Here is a 23,766-nt window from a genome sequence, read left to right as displayed (position 1 = left end):
GCTCAGTGTGTACAGTTATTATCCACTATATTTTCTTTCCGATAATAGAAAAGAAGGTGCTACAGTAAATATTAAAAATGGATGGATTATTCCTTTATAGGCCCCAGAGGTCTCACTCAACTGTCCAATCATGAATTACCTTAACATCAATCCACAGAAAGGAAGGAAGGAAGGAAGGGAGGGAGGGAGGGAAGAAGGGAGGGAAGGAGGGAAGAGAAGAAGAAAGGAAGGAAGGAAGGAAAAGGACATGACTGCATGACTTCTGAATATCCCAAAGTAGCCAAGAGTAGACATACCTGTCGTCATCCCTGAGGCAGGTGGAGGCCAATCTGAACTACACAGAGCAACCTTGGTATGCACCCAAAGCAGATGAAAATTTATGCCACACCCAAACCTGCACAGCATTTATAGCACCTTTGTTCTTACATCTTTATTTACTCATTCCTCCAAGGGCTGGGGGAGGAACATACCCCCAAAGTAGAAAGATGAATTATTTTTGAGCTATATGAAAGTGCACATCCCAGCCCCCCAGCCCCCTCCTCCCACCTCGTCACTTTGATCGTGTCCCCATATCTTAATGCTTTTTGCTAGTTTGTGTGCTTGTGGTTGTGTTGTTGTTTTGTCTTTTGAAACAGGGTTTCTCTGTGTAGCCCTGGCTGTCCTGGAACTCACTCTGTAGACCATGGTAGCCTCAAACTCACAGAGTCTCAGTCTCTCAAGTGCTGGGATTAAAGGTGCCACCACCACCCAACTGAGCTATCTGTATCTGGCTATGGGTTTCTCTTTTCGTTACTCTGAGACTTTACAAACACTCAAAGACTTCCTTACTGACTGTGTGTGTGTGTGTGTGTGTGTGTGTGTGTGTTTGCTTCTCCCATAGAAATCTACTCAAACCAGAGCACAAAGAGGGTAAAGCCCATGTATCTACCTTTGTGATGTAACTTACAAACTGTCCCTAATAAAAAATGATGAGCATTGACTGACAGGTGTCTCCCATTCAGCTCTACACCAACTTCTGAAAGATAAACAATATTGTTCAGCAACTACTTCAGAGCCTCCTGCTGTCTTCTTGACACTTAACCGTTTCTCTCCTCTCATGACTGAGAACCCCAAGAAGAACAGGGATGAGCTACCACTACATACCTCATAGAAAGGTCCAAATCAAGAGCACTCAAAACTATGAATACAGAATGGTAGGGCAGTTTGGAGGCTTCTTAGACTATAATTCCTCTCACTGTGCGATCCGGCACTTAAGGTCATTGGTATCCACCCAAAGCAGCCGAAAATTTATGCCCACACCCAAACCTGCACAGCATTTCTAGCACCTTTGTTCTTACATCTTTATTTATTTTGAGGCAGAATCTCATCATGTCACTCTGGCTGGCCTGGAACTTTTTATGTAGACAAGGCTAGACTCAGAGATCTTCCTGCTTCTGTCTCCTAAATACTAGAATCAAGGGTGTGTGCCACCATGCCTGGTCCCTCCTGTGTTTGTACATTCTGTATTACATTTATTTCTTTGTTTATTTTAGTTATTTTAAGGAGCATGTATGTGGCAGTCAGAGGACAACTTGTGTGACTGAATTCTCTCTGTGCACCGTGGCACCATGTGGATCCCACATGTAACAGGCATGTTTACCTGCTGAGCCATCTCTCTGGGACCCTGCTCTTTCTCTTGAGTACTGGGACCAGTATTTATGCATTCAGATTGTTGTAGTCACAGTGCTAAGAATTAGTGTTGCTCACTTAAAGCACACACTGTACAACAGGCCTCCAACCCCAACCCTAACAACCTTCTTCTTAATTCTTGAATGCTAGAAGCAACAATGGTGTTATTTTAGTAGGTTGCTGTACAAACTGTGTGTCCATTGACACTGGGATATCATTATCCAGTATTTTAAAATGCAGCTTCAAAAATGACACGCAATGCCTGGCAGTTGCTTTTAAAAAACTATATAGGGAGTGTTTGTGGATGTATAAATGAAGTAATATTTGTCACGAATTGATCATTGATGAAGCTAGGCTATGGACTATGTAAATGCATCCTGCAAAGAATGCAATACCAAGCAATGGGCAGTATGGAGAAGGTGTAAATGCAGATTACTAACTGGAAGATGCCTACCTGAAAAGACCGTATGTACAAGGCACACTTCTCTTTGTGTGCATGGCAGCAGAGAGGGCTGGGGGAGGGGGATATATTCCTGACATTGAGGATGCACAGAGGTTGGAAGACAGCTGGTGGGAGTGTTTCTCCTTTTATGTGCATCTCAAAGATCAAACTCTGATCACCGGGCTTGGTAGCAAATGCCTTCACACTCTGAACCATCTCTTCAGCCTTCAGGCACATTTTCTCCCATTTTATTGTCTGTCTTCTGTACTGTCCGTTATATTCTTCTTAAATTCAAGATATCTAGCTGGGCAGAGGTCTCGCACACCTCTAATCCCAGCACTCAGGAGGCAAAGGCATTTGGATGTCTGTGAGTTCCAGGACAGCCAAGGATATTACACAGAGAAACCCTGTCTTGAACCCCACCCTCAAATTTAAGATATCTATAAACTCCTCGTGGTGCCGTACATCTGTAATGGAAGAGGTGGGGATGGGAGGATCTGAATTTCAAGGTCATCTTCAGGTACTTAGCCTTAAGATATCCAACTAGAATAGGGAGTCTGAGTTCGAATCCAGGTCTGGTGTACTGCAAAATTCTAATTAAGACATCCCCCCAATCTTTATGTGTGTATATGTGGTATGCATGTAGGTATGCATGTATGTATGCATGGTTATGGATGTGGAAGCCTCAGGTTGATTTCAGGAATCATTTTACTTAATTTCATTTACTGAGGAAAAAAGTCTTAAGTTCAGAGCTCACTGGCCTGGCTAGTCTTGAGTGCGGTTTGTTCTGGAGATCCTCTTAGACTTCTTGAGCTGAAATTACAGACAAGCCCTCATGCTCATCCAAAGTTTATGTGAAGTCCTGGAGATCCAAACTGTGGTCCTCAGGCTTGCATGTCGGGTACAGTCATATCCCTGGAATATTAAAAAATATACATATATACATACATATATATCTAACAGGACTGCGTGTTCAGAATATATTTTTCTGTAGCTCACCGCACTACTCCACTAGCTGTTTAAGACAAGAAGAAAAAGGGGGGCTGTTATTGTCTGCATGTATGAATGCTGGGTCTTGGTTTCTCTCAAGGTCCCTTTACCTTCAGGGCATATTTGAGTCACTATATGATTTTATGGTGCTTGCCTTTAGCTGGGGCCATGTCCCTAGTTCCTCCTCATACCACAGCACTCAGGATTCTGCATCCTTTGGGTGGAAAAACCTGGGGACCCACTCATTCCTCCAGATGCTATTTTTAGGTTCCTTCCTGAAGCAGACTACTCTGTCCTGTGTATGACTGATTTTATTTCTCATCTCGGTGCAGGTGGAGATCTTGGTTGGGATGCTGAAGGGCCTGAGTCTGAGTTATATTCTGTGTTTAACAGCAGTGTAACCCAGGGCAAAGTACACACACACACTCTCTCTCTCACAGATTTGATTTCCTCCTTTATGTAATGAGAGATAGAAATAGCTGCCCTGCCCAACGAGAGGTCAGCTGAGTAAACTGTTGCTAGGAGGAAATGATCCCTTTTAAAGAAGGAGGAAAATCCTGATCATGTCATTAAGCCCGAGGGAGAGGTGGATGGAGATTGCATGGTGCTAAGCCCAAGTCTCGGTTGCTGACTCTCTCTCTTCTGCTGTGCTCTACCACTGGCATCCAGACTCTGGGTGAAAATATTAATATTACATGAAAACATTTTCATTGGCCTCAAAGTATTTTTACATCCATTTTTATTGTAAAAATGCATTTTTGTGGGCCCCTAAAAATATTGCTGGCACTAGGTACCCACTGGACCTAATAGCTAAGTTTCCGGGAATTCAGAGCTGGCTGCCTGTGGCTCCTAACACCTTCCTTCCTCTGCAGAATGCTGCCTCCCAGAGTCCAGAAGAAAGCAAACGCAAAGAGGACTAGAGGACTTTATTCCATGGCAGGGGGTGTAGAGGATGCCCCTCATCTGCTTGACCTTGCTGCTAGGTTTAATGAGGACACTTCTGGCCAAAAATGTCTGAGTCGGGAGCACTCTTATGCCTTTCTGACGTGGTCCAGTGTATAGCCCGAATGAAGGCTTGTAGTCCTTCCCCCTGATTTTCTTCCAACAGAAAACAATTCCTGTTGTTGAAAGTCTACTTATGTGCTCCGGACTTCACATGTATTATGTCATTGGATTATTATACCATAGTGATAAGGTAGGTGGTAGTATCTCTACTACACAGAAGATAATGAAGGCCAAAATTTCTTATCATTCAAATCTTGTAGCTATATACTTCTTCTACTGGTTCGAGGAGCCCAAGATAATGCCTATCATTCCTACTTGAACTGCAATACTTGCCTCATGGTAATACATGGGTTCCAGACTTGTACCAGCCACGTGCACTACTACAGAGCTTCATCTCCAGCTCCTCTCTTGTTCCTTACTGAAGGACAGATTGTTTAGGTCAAGAACAGAGTGTGCATGGGAATGGGCTTAAAGCCCCTGGTCTACACTGCCCACTCCAGTTTAAAAATGTGTCATTGTTGAGCTTTGAATACCCTGGCTAGGGATACAAGACTGATGGAGATCTGTGGTCTCCTTAGTCAACCAAGTGTTGACACAGGATCCATCCAGTTGGGTTCAGAAAGTAGAAAAGTAAGTGGCATGGCTCCTGGGCTTGAGAGGGGCCAGGCCCGGTGAATGAAGTCTGTGATCTTTTTCTTAAATTTGTGTTGCCCTGATCTTCTAAGGCCTCTGTCCTTCTGGCACATTGTAAAAATGGGGTGAACAGGGTTAGGGAGATGCTTCAGCAATTAGGAGCACTTGCTGCTCTTGCAGGGGACCCAGGTTAGGTTCCAAGCACCCACAGATTCATGACAGTCTGTAACTCAGTACCAGGGGTTCCAATGTTCTTTTTTGGTCTCTGAGAGCACACAGCATTAATGTAGCACACATACATGCAGGCAAAAAATTTGAACACATGTTTCTGTTAGTTTGCTAGTTGGTTGGTTGGTTGGTTGGTTTTTAAGGAAGTAAGTGTTGCAGTTTCTTTGGTCTTTGTGATGGGTAGTCTTGGTTGCCTACTTGACAACATCTGGAATTAACCAAACACCCACGCAGTTGAACACACTTGTGAAAGTTTTTTTTTTTTTTTGGTTGTATCTTTGAGGTTATAAGACCCTTGGTAAATCTGGGCCACATGGAAGGAGGAAGCTCTTTGCTTTTTGCCTGCTTGCCCTCATCCTCATGAACACGTTCATCGATCCCACAGCCAAGTCATTCCTTGCTGTTTTAGAGCCTACTTCTACTGGATCCTGATGTACACTGAAGACCAGCTGAGACATCCAGCCTTGTGGGCTGAACAACTTTTGGATTCTGTTGGACCTTCTATTGGGGAGACAGCCATTTGTAGACTAGCTGGACCACAGCCTGTAAGTCACGCCAGTAAATCCCAGCTATGTTTTTCTATCAGTTCTGATCCTCTAGAGAACTCTGACCAATACAGTCATCCCTCTCCTTAAATGTCTTTCCCCGCTCTTTTTCCCCACACTGCATCTGTGGAGGCTTTTACCTCTCCCGGTACCCCATTTGTGTGGGGTGGGGGGGCAGGTTGTGAGCCTCACATGTGCACACAAATTTATGAAGAAGCAAGCCCCAGACCTCTGAGATCAGGCCTAGGCACTCATAGGATATGTGAGAATTGTGGAAGACTGTTCTCTCTGATTTATTTTTTTAAAGGACATCTGTACACTTCTGCTCCAGACCCAATGGGGCTTTCCTGTAATCCCAGCCTTGGGCAGGTGGGCATGGGAGGAGGATCAAGATCAGACTTATCCTAAAAACAGAAAACAAGACCTTCCCACATGTTATTATAGGCCTTCAAGATTGTATGTTCCTCTTGGCTGAAGTACCCAGCACCAGGACTCATGGTTAGTGCCTGAAAGGGAAATTTCGTTCCTGTTTCCTGCAGGTTGAGAGGCCGATCTGAACTTGGTGGCATTGAGCTGATTCCCCAGGTTCTGAATTCTAAATCGCCAAGTGTTTTTGTTGCTGTTCTTTTGTTGTTACTGCGGTGTCCACCGTTCGCACCTCCCAAGAAGAACTCAGAAAGAACATAATTCATTTCATCTTTACAAACCAAATCGTGGACCTTGGAGGTCCAGGCCTTGATTGAGGCAAATTCTAGTTTTTCACGGGCCTCGGTTTCTCCATCTCAGAAGTGAGAATAACAGTGACGAATATGAATATGATGATGATAAAACAAAAACAAAAAACCCAAACAAACCGACCTTGTCTGCCTGCTCTCGTGATTAATTAACTTGTACGAAACATTGAGGGCGCACAGTGGGTTTGCAACAACATGTCAAGTGTGGATCTCTGGTAGCCTGAATCTTCATAATACCCAGATATGCAGAGTGAATGTTCTGGAAGCTGTTCGCTCCTACAACTCCTACAATCCGGAGGTGACCCTTCCTCCACACATGGGTGGCAGGGAGGGCCAAGGAATCCTTTACAGCAGCCACCTGAGCCACAGGGGCTGCGGGCAGAGTCCTGGCAGGGCTGACCGCAGACTGAGGACCAGTGGCGGAGGGAGTTCTCTAGGTTGGCGGGGGCAGCCGGCCCGGCGGGCACGCGGGCGCTGAAGGAGTTAAACAGGGCCGGGGGCAGAGCGCCTGTCAGAAGCGAGCATGTGCAGTTTGCACCGCATCCGTACTATGGGTGAGTGCCGCCGCCGCCGCCTGGGGCTGGGTTCCGTGGGGCAGCAGCGGCTGCAGCTCCCCGGGCCCCGCGCCGCCCAGGCGGCCGCGGACACTCGATGCGGGAATAGTCGCGGGCGGGTGGCTTGGGGGAGGCTTGTTCGGTCACTCGGCGCGGGGGGAGCCCGAGCGCCGGGCGTGGGGGCAGGGAGCAGGCGGCGCAGGAGAGCGCCCCGAGTCCCGGCGCCGGAGGAGGAGCGGGAGCCAGCCCGTGAGACCGCGCTCCTGGCCGCACCTGCGTTGGGCAGGAGGCCACCCGACCCTGCCTTGCTTTGCCCTACCCTCGTCCCGGGCCCCGCACCGGTAGGTGCCCGCGATGCCCGCAGAGAGGCCTTTCGGCCGCGGAGAGAGGTGTCTACGCGGGGCGGGCAGCGCGGAGCGCGGGGGCCGCGGGTGATGGGGCGGTGATGGGGAAGACCCGGCGACCCCCGTGTGTGGGACAAGACCGGATCCAGCTTCCTCTTTGCTTTCGGTTTCGGAGCGGCTGCTGGGGCTGGAGAGCGAGCCGCAGATTAGATGCTGTGGCTGAGCTTGGATTCCCTGCGGGGGATGGGCGCACAGGGGGGCGTGTTGGCGAAAGGGGTGCACATTGGCAACTTTCCTCGCCTGAAACAAAGGGGTGCTGGGTTGAGCCGAGGGTGAAAGATTTGACTAAGGATCTGAGACCTCTGAAGGTTGACACCTTCTTCCTAACCCAGTGGAGTGCACCCCAAGGCCCTCTGCAATGGACAGAGGGGGGCGCCAGACTGGATGGAAGCTGGAGAACCAGGTCTTGGGAGTAGGAACCACGGACCCTCCTGACTTTGCGGATTGGGGAAGGATCCCTGTCAAAAATGACCTACTGCCTTCTCTTCCGTGAGCAGGAAGGAACTGGGTGATAGTGGGCTGCACACCTTGGCATTCTTTTTTTTCCCCCCTCACGTGAGTTCCTAGGTCAATGCCCAGCCCCTACCTGCTCGTTCTTCATCTTCATTCTCCATCTCTGTTTCTGTGGGAACTGGAGGGCTGAAATGGGGAGCCATGTAGCTCTATTTCTGGCAAGGCCAGGAAGGTATTGGCGGCTTTCCCAGGTGTCTTCTTTTCTCTCTTTCTATGACCAGCCAGAAACTGACCCGTTTCCCCCTTTTCCTTTACCATTTCCCCTTTCTTTCCTGGGGTTTCTTAGGAGGTGGATGTATGATCTCTTCAGGCACAGGGTTTGTGGTGTCAGGTTGTTTCAACTCTGGTTAGAAGCCCACTGGAGGACCCTTGAAAGCTGTATACCAGTGTAACCTTGGGGTCCTTACCCATTGTTGAGTGTTCTCTGCACCCCAATAACAAATGATCATCACACCGGTGTCCTCAGAAAGCCTAAGCTTCTCTCCCCCCTCTCTTTCCTCTCTCTCTCTCTCTCTCTCTCTCTCTCTCTCTCTCTCTCTCTCTCTCTCTCTCTCTCTAATAGAAAGAGGGGTCAAAGAGAAAGCTGATGGACCTGCCCTAAAAATAAACAGTTCAGGGTCTTTCTCTCTAGAAGACAAATGGGCCAGGTTCCAAGACCCCATTTCCCACTCTGTGTCTCCGGGAACCAGGTTTCTCTAGCAGATGGCATGCATATGGCCATTGGCTCTTGTCGTGTGGCACCTCAGCCATCCTGGAGCTCTTGTCATCTACCTGGTTACAAGGCAGAGCTACACTTGTGTATGATCTGACTGGAGACGGGCAGCACGGTAAGCTCTGTACTCCTGGGGGGTCGTCTTGCACCTCTGTGAAGAAGCTAATGACACATTTTGGCTGGACCAAGAATGTGTCTACAGGGTCAACTAGATTTAGAGACATGAGGGGTGGGCTTGAGGTGAACCTTCTTTACACTGAGAATTTGGGTTCAGAAACAGAGACAGGCATCAGGGTGATGGAACACTGGTCTTTGGAGAGAAATGGTAAGTCCATTTAGTCTTGCTTTTGGCCAAGATAGGATCAAGGGAGATTCCAGGACTTGTAAGGGAGTTACAGGAGAAAAGGAAGTGGTCTGAGTGTTCCATCTGCGATCCTGGAACTGGAGTGGCTATGGCTAGGTCAGGTGGATAACTCAGGCAACACGGGCAGATCCACTTCTGTGGAGATCCTCTGTCCAGCTAGCAGGGTTGATTATGGCTCAGTCCCTGTTGGGTTTATCCCAAGCTGTTGATTCACAAGCTGAGGATAGAGCACAGCCTGACCTCTCCAGTGGAAAGAGGCTTTTCTGTGGACTGACTGCTCTTCAGACACACAGTCTGTGAGGTAAGAGTGTGGGCTCCCTTGAAAGCAATGGGACATGATCTTCTACATTTATAAATTGCTTTAAGAGCCTGGAGTTCTTAACTGAAAGATATTAGAAGAGCTAGTGAGTCTTCCACTGTGTTTATTTCAGTTGACTCTGGTTTGCGTATTGTTTCGAAAAGGGAAAGTGTCATTTTACAGCGGAGGGCTCAGTTGCAGCTTTTTTGATAGGGAAAGGTTAGTGTTGGTTTTAAAAGTGTCATTTTTTTATCAGAGAATTTGCTACTGTACACGGGCGGTGGGTGGCTTTTCTGTCTGCTCATGAGATATCACCAAACTCTCCAAAGGAAAGGACAAACCAGGGTGTTAGTGGCAATTGCCCCTGAAGCTCTGCAAAGGGTCTCTGAAGATGTGGGGGCCTCTGGTATCACGGGGGGGGGGGAGCAGGCTAAGAGCAGTAAAATGAGGCAGCTTGGTTTAGCAGCAGCCCTATCAGATCTGGCTGTCCTTGAGGGAGAAAAAGAATAGCTAATGCTCCCTTCACTCAGCTGATCTCAAATTTGCAGCCTTTAACCTCCCTTCTTCCCACCCCCTCAACCCCTTAACTGCAGACAAGGTGGTTTGGGTTTTAGTGGGTTTGGGGTTTGGGTTTTGTTTTTAAATTCAAGAACATTCCTTTTAAAGTGTGAATAATTTCTGCCCTGGCCCCTGGGCTTCTTTTGTTCAAACCTGGCCAAGGAGGGAATCCGGAAAGGGATTAAGATCTTCTGAAACTGGCTATGTTTTCTGCTTCTTCCCTCCCGCTCCTTTTCAGAAACCAAAGCAGAGTGTAAGCGAGTTTGAAGGGAAAGGGGACAGAAGCTGCATTTTTTGGTCCCGGTCCTCAGGTCATTCTCAGCACCTGGGATTGTGTATTAACTATGTGTGTTAGTACTGTGTTAGCACTGTGTGTGTACTAATGTTCCTTTTCTGGGGTTAGAGAAGGTTTAGAGCCAATTGTCTTATGATTCTTGGCTTAAGCGCTAGAAGAAGATTCAGTGCTGTAGGTTTGATTCAAGCAAACCTACAAACACCCAGTTCTAGCCCTTGGTGCAGGAGGCAGGAGGCTTTGAGGCCAGCCTGGTGTACATCTAGAGTTCCAGACCAGCCAGGGCTATATAATAATACCTTGGCTGGGGAAAAATTATATTTGCCTCATATCAAGCTAATGGGATGCTCCATGCCGCTGCCATTGATTGAAGTGTCAATAGAAAAGGAAGTAGGGTCTTCCTGTGACACACATATTCACCATGAAACTGAGGCTGGGTAAGTGAGCTGCTGGCTTTTGGGCTAATGTGGAAAGCCCGCTTGCTTCTTATTGCTCACGTGAATTAGGCTCCAGGAGTGGAATCCTGCATGCCTCCGGGCAAAGGTTCTGTTTAATGTTCATTTTGACATCAGTTCTTCTACCTGTAAATTTAGTGGGGTTGAAATTGTAGGGTGATGCTGGCCCTCAGCTCCTTCGGAGAATGGTTCTCAAAGGAAGCTTTCTGTCCCTTTCCAATGCTGACAGTTTTGTGATGGGACTGGGTGTGGTCAAGTCCGTGGACACAGCCGTTGCCATTTGCACCTCTGAACTTCTGGACCCCACCCCTTCTTTTTCTCTGATGGCTCCCGGGGACTTTGAGAGCTTCTGCTGTTTATTGTGGCTGGTGTTGTAGAAGAGTCAGCAACATTAATATATATATATTAATGAGGTCCCATATTTGGGACATACTGAGTCATCCCTTTCAGACTGCTTTAGCAGATGTGCTCAGTGACAGAGGGCTTCTAGTAGGTCTATCAGTTCTTCAGAGGCACCTCTGCCACATGAGCTTCTGGACTGGTCCATCTTCACAAGAGAAGTTTTAGTGGGGTCTTGATAGTAGCCACAAGTCCAGAGATGCCAGCCAAGAGACAGACCCTCCATATATGGAGTCTATGTAGTTTTGCTCATGGTAGACATGTTTAGGACTGACCACTTAGGTTTGGATACATCATGGGACTCATCCCTAAGGAAAACTGATTCTCCCTCTCTCAGCAGCCAATGATTACCTATAGGTGGGATCTTATGAAATTTCCTCCATCCATGTTGTATGCCATCTGGTGTTGCCTCCTTGCAGGTCTTGTATAGGCGACTATATTGAGATTTCCTGGGTGCAGCTTCCCTGTCAGATCTGGAAGATGTTTTCTAGGAGCAGACATCTTGGTAATCCAGCTCTTAAAATCTTTTTACACCCCGTGCAATGGTTTCCTCTAATACTCAGGTAACGGGTTGTGTTGTAGTTGTATTAGTTGGGGATAGGAACTGTCTCAGCCTTTTATTCTCTGCATCTGACAGTGTGGATCTCCATAATAGTCTTCATCTTTTGCAAAAGGACGTTTCTTTGGTGAGGGCAAGAGCTACACTTACCTGTGGGAATAAGAATATGCATTTAGTTTACTATTAAGATTGTGCTGGTTTAGGAAACTGGCAGAGGCAGATTTTGCTCTAGGGCCTGAGACCTCTCCAGCCATAAGTATTTGGTTAGTTTGCAGCACTTTGCATGACTTCCTTCCTCTTAAGCAGGCTTTAAGTCCAGTTAAATAGCTGTTGGTTACCCCCAAGATAAAAGTACAACTATTGCACCACTGGAGATATCTTGGCTGGCCAGTCATCATGTGGTTCTTAGCCTTTATAGCCAAGTAGGACTATTGCCTGCTTTTCTCCCTTAGCAGCTTGCACAGAACCTTTCAATACTCTGAGAGTTAGTCTCAGGGAGGATCATGCGTCCGAATTTAGCACAAGTATAACCCCCATGGTCTGTCTAGTGGTGTCCTTAACTAGGCTACATTTTAGTTCCTAAGTTCCTATTTTCCCAATTAAACACACACACACACACACACACACACACACTTCCAAAGTCAGGACTAAGGAACCCGGACATTGGTCACACTTTTATCTATGTCAATAAGCAAATATGGACAATAAATATTGCTATCATTTGGGCAGTATAAGCAACAGATCCAGAGGGTTTTTTTTTTTTTTTTTTTTTTTTTTTGCTTACCCAAAGCTATGAGATGACCTTCTTACACTGACCTAATATAAGTGCATATGCCTGCACAGTTCCTGACATGCAAAAGTACTTATTAAATCACCAGCTGTGATAGTTGGATGTCATCTGACACACCGACTTCTAGGTCACTGGACAATGACATCGTTTTAAAGAAACAACTCCAAAATCAGGAAATCTGAGAATACTCCCCATCTCACTTGCTTGATTGACCTTGGGTGACCTACTTCAGAGCTCTGAGACTTAATTCCACATATGAAATTTCAAGTTGCTTCAGTGGTCAGAGTGCTAACAGTTGGCAGTCACCGTGTATTGAATATTTACTCTCTGCCAGGCATTTGGCTAAATACTCTTTTTATGTTCTCCAGTAAACCAGAGAAAGCTACTATTGATTATCCCCATTTTACAGCTGAGAAGACTGAGCTTCTGAAAGAGCGATCACAGATCTCAGCTGGCTAGAAAACGTCCAGACTGGACTTGAGCTGGGGTCTGATTCTGCTGCTGATTGTGAGTTGGTTAAGTGACAGAACAAATGTTGGTGAGAGGTTGACAGTGGAGGTGGTGTGAGCGTATAGAGAGTTGATGTGGATTAAACATGGCAGCTAAAGGAAGATGGAGGAACAGATTCTTGAAAACTAGCATCCTGAGTATTCAGGAAGGAGGGTGAAATCTGTACCCTGCAGTGGTAGACCAGATGGCTTGGAAGTTATTATAAAGGGAACAGGCTTTCTGCTTGGCATAGCAATGTATCTTTAAATCCCATTTCATTCTGCTATCCTCTTGCTTGGTAGGCTCTTGGGCAGCATTTTCCTTTCTGTTACCTTCCTGCCCATTGGACCAGCTTATTTTAGCAAGTACAAGACAAGAGTCTTTGTCCCCCAAGCCCTTCCTTCCTTTGACTGTCAGTATACATCTGGGAGTCTTGATTATGTGTATATGAGTCCCAGATACACTTTGCAAAGCACAGAAAACATTAGAATAGGGTTTATAATATAACTCAATTGTACAGAATTTGCCTAGAATACATGAAGACTAGGGGATCAATCCCCAGCATTGGAAAAAATAGGTTCACCTTATATTTGTCAGATTACTCTAAATCCATCAGGCAGCCGTATTTTGAGAAGGATTTACTCTGGTTAGAGATAACAAGCTACTTCAGTGATAACTATCCTCAGTCCTAGACAGTGCAACTTTATGTCTCTTACATAATTTGGGGGTGTTTATGGAAAGGAATGAGTGTTATGGAGGAGGCCTAGGAGATGTGGGCTGACCATATTAGAGTTGTTGAGAGGCTATTTAATAGAATCATACGGACAAGGAGACAAGCTCTGGACTCGGCTTGGAGATTTTGTACATAAGATGTACAAATTCTGAGGTTTTGGTCCCCTTGTGTATAAAGTCAGAAATGACAGGTGAGACTGCCTTTCTTCTAGGAAGTGTGCTGGATGATCCAGTGGGCGGGGGTGAGTCTGGCCTTCCTCAGGGAGAACTCCGCTCCTCTGGAACTGACAGAAGTCAGAGCTGAGGAAGCTGGGGTGGAGTGGAAGGAGAATGAAGCCACCCCGGATGTTAAGGAGCAAAGCCAGAGCTAGAACAAGAACGTGCTAGTGAAGCGGTAACGGGACTGCTGTTCCTCCTTTGTCCTACTGAGGGAACAGAGCACTGCCATTTGTGTGCTGTTCTCACCTGTGGCATGGTAAGCGCCCTTTGCCTTCTCTGAAAATTCACTTCCTGCTCTTACAGCCCAGAGCAGCCTCCAGGGAAAGCTCCAGCACAGCTGTGCTTTGTAGGTGTTTCACATTCTACATTTGGGTTTGGTGGACTCCTGCTCCTGCTCCTCCTCCTGCTCCTCCTCCTCCTCCTGCTTCTCCTCCTCCTCCTCCTGTTCCTGCTCCTGCTCCTTCTCCTCCTGCTTCTCCTCCTCCTCCTGCTCCTCCTCCTGCTCCTCCTCCTCCTGCTCCTTCTCCTTTCCCTCCTCCCTGTTGCTTCCTAGGCCTTCAGGAATTCAAGACTTTGCCTGAAACCTCCAGTGTTTGGGAGGACTCACCTCTCTTGCTGCCCTACCTCTGCTTGAAGGAACAAGACCAAACCAAGAACCCAGCCAGGTTATTAAAGGTCATGGTCTCTTTGCTCATAGAGTTGAACCATCTGGATCTCCTTTGAGTAGCACCATATACATATACATGTGGATCTATTCATTTTTTCTTCTTTATTCATCCTCTGGTTTTTATTTTATTATTTTCACGGTTGAGTAGAAAGTGAGTTCCTCCCAAACCCATCAAAACAATCATTTATGTTCCTGCCTAGTCTGTTTTTCCCCCTTTGCTCCCTGTTTCTTTATACTAGTTATTTCTTTAAAATAATTTATTATTCTATGCATATTTGGGTTTTACCTACATGTATGTTTGTGTGAGGATGTCAGGTCTTGGAGTTACAATCAGTTCTAAGCTACCCTATGAGTGCTGGGAATTGAACCCAGGTCCTCTGGAAGAACAGTCAGTGCTCTTAACCACCGAGCCATCTCTCCAGCCCCCTCTACTAGTTATTTCTAGTAGTGATCACCATATTTCAGAGGTTATGAGAGGCTTATTTTTTTATTTTTAAAAAGTAGATGTATGAGTGTTTTGCCTGAATATATATGTCTATGTACCATGTGTATTCATGAAGGCCAGAAGAAGGCATCGGATCCCCTGGAACTAGGGTTACAGAAGGTTATAACCTGCCCTGGGGGTCCTGGAACTCAAACCTGATCTTTTAGAAGAACAGCCAGTGCTCTTAAGCACCCTCCAGCTCTATGAGAGGCCATTTTAACTACAAGGACAAATATTTTATTTTAATAGCTCTTCATGAACAGTTCTGTGTCCCAGGTTACCTTTATGTTCACTCAGTGATTTTACTCTTTTCCCTACCCGTGGACAAACAGTTTGTCAGGATTTCTAAGTTTTCTGGTTGTTCATGGGCAGTCGAGGGTCCTGTAAGTCACTTTAACTCACAAGCATGGCCTCAGTTCAGAATTCCATACATCCACATCTTTGTCACTGAACTGCAAAGGACAGAGGTCCAGTGGCCAGCACTACTGTGTCCTAGGCATGACAGGCATTTAATGCTGATTCTTTCTCTTGTGGTCATGCTCACGGGTTTCTTAGAGATCACTCTTTCCCCAGCTGCTGTGGTATTCACAGTGGAAAATGTATCGCTGGACATAGTAACACGTGCTCATGATGCCAGCCCTAGGAAAACTGAAGCAAGATGTTTACCACAGGTTCAAAGCCAGTGAGCACTGCTGAGTGAGTTCTGGGATAGCCTAGGCTATAAAGTGATACCCTTGTTGTAGATAGATAGATAGATAGATAGAGAGAGAGAGAGAGAGAGAGAGAGAGAGAGAGAAAGAATATCATTCTTCATTCCATATTATTGCTCTTGCCTTAGGGTCCCAAAGCCAGTGATTTACCTCCAGTCCCTATCCACTATGTCCCTTTAGCTTGTCCACGCAGGCTCTTTGGACAGGAGCAGTGAATCTGAAGTACAGGCTAGCCTCCAGCTCAGTGGTCTCCCTCGCTCTTCCAGCAGCCAGTGGTTCACCATCTACTCATCTCTACCCGAGGTTTTCTCACCTGTAAGGAACACACATCAAGTTTCCTGAGTGAGCCTGTGGCAGCTCTTCTTACCGCCCAGCCCTCAGAGGAAATTCTGGTGGTAGGGTGGGGACATAGCCCAGGAGCAACGCTCTCCAGATCCCTCTACATAGGCGCTCCTCTGTGTCTGCCTATCCAGACCTTTTGAGCCCTCAGTGTGAGGAAGGAGCGTGCACCTTTTTTTTTTTTTTTTTTTTTTTTAATAATAAAACATCCATCCTTGACTGGTAACATGCTGGAGAACAACATACCTTTTGTATCTTGGTGTCTTAATATTTCTGACCTTTTATATGTATTGCTTTAAAATCATAAGTATCAGGGCTAGAGATATCTCAGTAATTAGAAAGCATACTTCTGCTGGGTGGTTGGTGGTGGCTCAGGCCTTTAATCCCAGCACTTGGGAGGCAGAGGCAGGTGGATCTCCATGAGTTTCAGGCCACCCTGATCTACAGGGTAAGCCAGGGCTACACAGAGAAACCCTGTCTTGATAACAACAATATCAACAACAACAAAAGATCATACTGATCCTCTGGAGGGCCTGAGTTCTGTTCCCTACAACTCCAGCTCCAGGGATCCAATGCCTCTGGCTTCCATGAACACTGCAATCATTTACACATGCCCACGCAAGTCATATCTACATACACATAATTAAAAAATAACTGTCAAGTTAGACGTAGTTGTGCATACGCAGCACACAGGAAACCGAAGACAGAGAAAAGAATTGTGTGTCTGAGGCTGGGGCGGTGGCTTTGCCACGAAAGCTTGAGGATTTGAGTTTAGATCCCCAGAACATGTGTAAAAGCTAGACACCACAGCACACATCTATAATCCCCGCACTAGAAAGACAGACAATGGATCCCTGGAGCTTGCTGGCCAAGCAGCCTCGCTGAATCAGAGTGCCCATCAGGAAGAGATTCTGTCTCAAAAATATGATGGAGTGTGACTAAGGAAGATTGCATGTCAACCTATGGCCTCTACAAGATGCTTCTGCACACATATACAAGAATATGTACACACACACAAACACCGCACACACACACACACACACACACACAGAGAGAGAGAGAGAGAGAGAAAGAGAGAGAGAGAGAGAGAGAGAGAGAGAAAGAGAGAGAGAGAGCTAATCTAAACAGGTTAATGAGAACAATGAACATTTATTGAATTCTTACATAGTCATCCTCTATATTCAAAGGTTATTCATCTATGGATTCAACCAATTGCTGATCAAAACAATTCAGAAAAGTTACTGTATTTTACTAAGCATGTATGGACTTTTTTTGCTATCATTTTCTAATCTACACAACACTGCTACTATTTATATAGTATTTATTATGTAAAGCACTCAAGAGATGATCTAAAACATATAGAGGATGTGTCTAGGTCATATGCATTTTGTATAGGAGATCTGCAGTTTTGCAGACATTGGTTTCTGCTGGGGTTTCCTAGAAACCGCTGCCTTTCAACACTAAGTGCTCACTGTAGTGCTAAGTGCTGGTTTCAGTACAATGAACATGCACTCTCAATCCCCATGAGAGAGGTTTTTGGACTATCTCTATTTTACATATGAATAAACTGAGGCAAAGGGAGGCTAAAGCAATTTGTCTGGGGTCACGTAGTTGGTTTCCATTGGCGTTGGGATTTAAATGGAGGAAATCTGACCCCAGAGCGTGCATCTTTAAACCACAGTTCTTTTCTGCTTCCCATGAGGGAGGGGTCATGAAGATGACACTCATATGATTGACAGATGATGTTTTTGGATGTACTTTTGCTCCCTCGCTGTGGCATTGTCCTTTCCTCTGCCAACAACCTCATCTGTATCTGTTCCCAGAGTCTAACCCACCTGTCTAGGTGACCTGTCAAGCATGTTCCCTCACTGCCTCCCATGGCTATGCTGCCTTCAGGGTCTTCACCTGCTGCTGTCTACATTAGAATTCAGCCATGGGAGTATATTGGGTCCAAACCACATCTGCTTGTCTCTTTCAACTCTTGTCATTCCTTCACTAAGTTGTGATTACTACATGCGTTCATGCCATGTACATGATGTTGACAATTAAAGCCACTAATTGTCTATCGATAACTTATCCAAAGCCCTGACTTCTCTAAACCTTTCTTTTTCTCCCCCCCCCCCATCTTTATGATGGAGGTGTGGATTAGGTTCCTTCAACTTGCAATAGTCTATGATTTTATCCAGCTTAAAAATCATTGTATTTGTATGTATGTACACTAGATATGGAGGTCAGATGGGGTGTTGGATCTTCTGGAACTATAGTTACAGGAGTTGGGAGCCACCACACCTTCATTACTTTTTTGTTTTCTGTTAGCTCTTAGGATCCTGACAGTTCAGGACTCCACACATGCTTTATATACAGAAGATATGGATAATATTAGTTGGGAAAATATTTCATGCTATGTCTATTCTGGACTTGACCGACTTTTTAGAAATCACATTCTCTGGGTGATTACCAGTGAGGGCTTCGAGGTTTACTCTCTTCAGAGTGAGTGTAAACCAAACATTCCAGGTCCAATCTGCTGTCTGTTCCCTTTCAAAAACCTGTTTAATAATTATTATGCCAGAGATCTCTTTAAAGACAATGAAATGGAAACATGTCTAAACGGAGAATTAACCGATGACAGCAGGGCCAGACCTGGACTGAGGTCATCAATGGCTACTCTCATGGCAGAGTGTGTTTATAGATGTCACTTTGGTTTCTCAAAGGGATGATCCCTCCCTAGTCCTGGCTATGGAAATTGTGTCATTTACTATCTGTGCTCAGAATTACTTTTTCAGAAGTCTAAAACATTCTGAATTCCAAGGCCGTGAGATAAGTGTTTGAGGTTCTATGGTATGTTTCTCAGCAGAGATGATGTTGGCTCTGATGGTCTTTTGGACTCTTTAAATGTCATGGAACTTCAGAGGAGTCTCTACTTCATTAACTTCTTCTTAATCCTAACTGTGGTTCCCATAAAGTTGCTGCCATTGACCATGGTTTACTGTGCTTTGAAAAAGTTCCATTAAAATATTACTTACAGTAGCTGGAGAAAAGGCTCAAAGATTAAGAGTACTTGCAGCTATTGTAGAATGCCAGAATTCACATCCCAGCACATCTTGACCTGGTAGCAGGGGAAGCCATATTCTCTTCCAGCTTCCAGAAGACATACATGTACACATAAATTATATTTTTAATCGTCACATGAGATCTTTATTTATAAATTGCTTTACATTTCAGACATCATGCAAATACTCTTTGTTTTTGACCCGAGGTTTGCTATGTAGCCTCGGCTGGTTTTGAACTTGAAACCTTCCTGCCTCAGCCTCCTAAGTGCTGTGATGACCATCATGTGTCACAGTGCTCACTTGCCAATACCTTTGTTGACTCACCGGAACAACTCACCAGTTCATTCCCTGAGACTCTTGGACCACTAAGTCTGTGGCTCTGAGATTAAATGGGGCATACCTGCTACACTAGACTATGCCCTGCCTCCCCCCACTGCCCCTTGGCGTAGTTAGCTTACATGAATAACCTTGATGGTTTCTAGAGGCATGTTCTGTACTTGGGTGTTTCTTTGGAGCCCAAGACCTCATTTCTCCTCCTTCATCTGGGAAGTGATGCACCTTCTTACTGATCTTCAGTTGGCTTATTGACCCCCTACAGCTGTGTTGACGGGGAATTTTACTGTTCATTTATTTAGACTGGCTATTTGGAATGGAGGCTCACTGTGACCTCAGGGCTAGCCTAAAACCTGCAGTGCTGTGACTGCCTTCCTGCTCATCCTCTCAGTGCTTGGAACTATACTCAGAAGCCACCACTCCTGCTTCATCACACATTTGAAAATTAAAATGTAGATTCAAATGCGTATGGAAAATGCAAAAACTACACAGACAAAACAGCCCTTCACAGACAATGTAAAATGATAAAAGACATCACTCTGCTCTGGTACTCCTCCTCCTCCTCCTGCTCCTCTTCTCTTTTGCTTGAAAATTGAGAGGAATTAGGATGCAAAGTTGCACATTGACAGTCCTAAGTCCTGTTTCTGGACCTTTCCTAAGGTGGGTTCTTTCCTCTTCTCCCCACTTGGCCCCTACGTATCCTTCACTTATGAGAGCCACACAATCAACTATCCTCTCTGGACTTTGTCCATGTAGAGAAATGATGGCCAGGTCTGTGGAAGGTTAGGCCACTCCCCCTGACTATTAATTAATCAACCCCTCTCAAGAGGCTGAGCTGTATTCCGGCTCTACCATTTTAACCCATAAGTTCTCCAAGCTGTTCCCTTCTCTGTCCCTGTGTCCTACCGCAATTCCTCATGATATGGCGTTTTCCATAAATATCGCTAAGCATCGTCTTCTGTGCTGTGAACTAATCTTTATATCCATTAAGGAAGATATTCCACAGACTCAGCCTGGCACCTGTTTCTCTGCCTCCAGACTTTGAGCCATTTGTCATTTGCGTGTCCTGTCCAGATGACTCGTGATCTTTCTGTTGTTATAGTGTGCTGGAAAAAATGCTGAGGTCCAGTAGAACGTGAACTAGTAAGCAAATAACATTTCCCAAAGATGCTCGATTGAAATTTGGCCATCCTGTCTATATAACGATCACTTGGGAGCTCCAGTCTGTGTCAGGAAAAGTCTTCATTCTGTGGGACAGATCACTTAGGTCTACCCTACTTCTTGCTCCCCTGACATTGAAGTTTGGTTTGCCTCTGAAGACTCAACCTACAGTGGTGCCTCATTTTAGTCAGTATATTTGTAGGGCCTCCTAATTACCCTGAATAAAATTTATGCCTACCTATATAAACATAAATTTTTGTTCATTTTCAGTGCTGGGTATCAAACTTGGGGCCGTACATGCAAAACCAGTGGTCAACCACTGAGTTACTTCCCAGCCCTTGTTTGTTATTATTGGTGCTGTTTAGTTGTGTTTATTTTCTCCCTACCTTTGCTTCCTCCTTTCCCCCTCTGTCTCTGTCTCTGTATCTCTGTCTCTCTCTGTATCTCTGTCTTTCTATCTCTGTCTCTGTCTCTCTCCCTCCCTCCCTCCCTCCCTCCCTCCCTCTCTCTCTCTCTCTCTCTCTCTCTCTCTCTCTCTCTCTCTTTCTCTCTCTGTAGTACTGGAGCTTGGTGCTAGTACCTTACCATTGAGTTATATCCTAAGCTTATTTGGTTAGGTTGGTTGTTTTTTTGTTTTGAGACAGTTTTTCTTTATGTGGCCCTGGCTGCCCTGGAACACACTGTAGAACAGGCTGGCCTTAAACTCAGAGGTCTGCCCCCCTCTCCTTCGAGTGCTGAGTTTAAGGGCATGCACCACCACCGCCCAGGCCTTTTGTATTTTTATCTTAAAGCAGAGTCTCACAAGGTTGCCCAAGCTTGTCTTAAACTTCCTTTGTAGCCCAGGGAAGTCTCAAACGTGCACCCTCAAACGTGCACCCTTCCTGCCTTAGTCTCCAGAGTAGGGATTACAGGCCTGAGCACTACACTAGGCCTTTTGGGGCTTTATTTTGTCTTGTTTTTGAGATATAGTCTTGATTAGCTCAGGCTAAACCTTGAACTTGTTCTGTCTCCCAGGGTGATCTCAAACTCTTTTGCATCTCCAACCTTTGCCTTCCAAGTGTTGAGATTACAGGTAGGTACAACGATCCATGCTGTCTCTATATTAATTTTTTTTAAATCAGTATTTGGACAACTCTAATCTAAAAGAAAAATAAAGGGAGAACTTAGTTATCATGCAATATCATATATTCAGTATGTAATTGGTTTGTCATAACCACCTGGAAGTCAGAAACTGGATCGTTTGCATAGTAACCACTGAGGACGAGATGACCAGAAAAGAGGTACAGGTGTGTGTTGTGGGTGACTCACCATGCCAGGAAAGGGGATACTGAGCACTGATGTCATTCTCCATAATGATGAACATTTCTTGGTAGCATTCCAAAGGATCTACAGTAGGAAGTTCTTTCGATTTACATTTTAATGGCATTCCTAGCCAATGCAGCATCCAGCAAAGCCACGCTAATGCTGGGTGTGGCGGTGCACGCCTATGATCCCAGCATTTAATAGGCTGTGGCAAGAGGGTTTCTATTGGTGGCCAGCCTATGATAAATAGTGAGACTGTCTCAACCAAACCAAAATAAAACAGCAACAACACAAGAAACATGCAAAGGGGACTGGGTTCTATCTCATATCGTATCATGTAATGGTCATGTGCTTGCCTGCATAATATGCACTCAATTCCCAGCACCTCAAAACAAAGTCAAAGCCGGGCAGTGGTGGTGCAACACATTAGTCCCAGCACTCAGGAGGCAGAGCCAGGACTGTTTCTGTGTTCGAGGCCAGCTTGGTCTACAGTGCAAGTTTCAGGTTAGTCAGAGCTATATAGAGAAACTCTGTTTAGAAAAACCGTTATATATTTATGTTATATATTTATATATGTAGTGCTCAGTGTGTCATAATAATTCTAATTTAGAGCATCTTTTTCTGTAGAACCCTTTAAAGTCAGGTAGGAATTGAAGCATTTTGGCAAGTGGGAACCTCTGAGAACCTGTAGTACCTACCACGGTGTTGATAGCTACCTTCAAACTTTCTCTCCTGGTGAGAAAGAACCAAGGACCAGGTACTGGCTGCTTGGGCTCTAGGTATAGGCTACAGTATCACGGTATTTGTATAACCTTACATAGGTTACACTTAATTCTATGTCTTCGTGTCTTCTCTGTCAAGAAGATTGACACACTGCACATGTGATGAGGATATAGTGGTAAGTGCTTGCTCAGAGTGTGAGAAGCCCTGGGTTTCATCACCACCACCATCAGCAGCAGTTGAGTAGTAGTAATAAAGGCACATGTGTCCTACCTACTCTGGGACTAGAGCTCAGGTCAGTCTGAGACTCCCCCTCACTTGATTTCTTTCTAGCCCTCAAACTCTCTTAGACTTCTCTTATATTCAGGGGTAGGGGGAGGAAAGAAAAGGAATGAAGGAGAAGGAGGAAAGGGTGGGGCAGGATGAGGATGGGGGAGGGAAGAGAAGGAAGAATGGGTAGGCGGGGAGACCTTTCTCATGTCTGCTTCAGCTTCTTCTTCTTCTTCTTCTTCTTCTTCTTCTTCTTCTTCTTCTTCTTCTTCTTCTTCTCTTCTTCTTCTTCTTCTTCTTCTTCTTCTTCTTCCTCTTCCTCTTTTTCTTCCTCTTCCTCTTCCTCTTTTTCTTCCTCTTCCTCTTCCTCCTCCTCCTCTTTTTCTTTGTTTTCTTCTTCATGAGCTGACTTCTCAAGTCCTCAGTACATCCCAGTGTCCATTTTTTGTAGCCACACCTTTCTAAACACTCACCTGTTTTTTATGCTGTCAGGTTTTTCCATCCCCTGGATGGCTTTCCTCTCCAGGATGACTTTCCTCTCCAGTTGGTCCTGGCCTCTGGCATTCTGCCCGCCCCCCACTCTGCCCTCACCTCTCAGGGTCCCAGTGTCTGCCACAGCATTCTCCTGCGTTCCTGTGTTCCTCTGGCTCCTCCACAGGGCCCATCCTCTGCTGGCCTCAGATGTCACCCTTCTCCCCAGCATGCTCTTCCACTGCTGTGCTCCATCCTGACATATTTGTTAAGTCACCACTCCATCACCTATTTATCCCACCAGGAGTGCACATGCAAAGACCCTGGAATCAGAGGTATAGTACCCGAACCCAGGCCGTGTCCATCCTCAAGCTGGCTCTCCTGTCAAACACAAAGAGCATCTGAAACAAAGCTACTGTGAGTCCCTAGACATGAACCTCTTCCTGAATCTTTCTCTCAGGGAATGGCACCACCATAGCCAGGGGCAAAAGTCTGGGTGGCATCCACAACACTTCCTTCGGAGAATCACTCAGAAGGCCTGCCCGTCAGCTTCCATGATGGCTCTTCCCTAACTTGGGTCAGGTTTCTTAATCGTCTTAGCTAATTGCATGGGTTGCTCACTCCTCATCAGCATTTAGGATCGAAATACCCAATTTACTATTGGGCTGGATTAAGA

The 23,766-nt window shown here is 45.6% G+C and overlaps 1 protein-coding gene across 5 annotated transcripts in view; it reads left to right on the top strand.

Moving 5' to 3' along the window:
- The first annotated feature begins 6,811 nt into the window (after positions 1 to 6,811).
- The window catches only part of TMEM229B (transmembrane protein 229B), a 42,561-nt gene continuing 25,606 nt past the window's right edge, over positions 6,812 to 23,766 (top strand). For 4 of the 5 annotated variants that reach the window (XM_080923234.1, XM_080923235.1, XM_080923236.1 and 1 more), the window contains exon 1: positions 6,812 to 7,140. The gene's annotated coding sequence lies outside the window, so the exon portion shown is untranslated. Of the gene's footprint in view, positions 7,141 to 8,965; positions 9,094 to 23,766 lie in introns of those variants that run through there. The other variant, XM_080923238.1, reaches the window with a different exon arrangement.

Source organism: Micromys minutus (assembly GCF_963924665.1).
Source record: "Micromys minutus genome assembly, chromosome: 1".
NCBI lineage: Eukaryota > Metazoa > Chordata > Mammalia > Rodentia > Muridae > Micromys > Micromys minutus.
The sequence above is the reverse complement of the archived record's forward strand: the minus strand, read 5'-3'. Positions and strand labels throughout refer to the sequence as shown.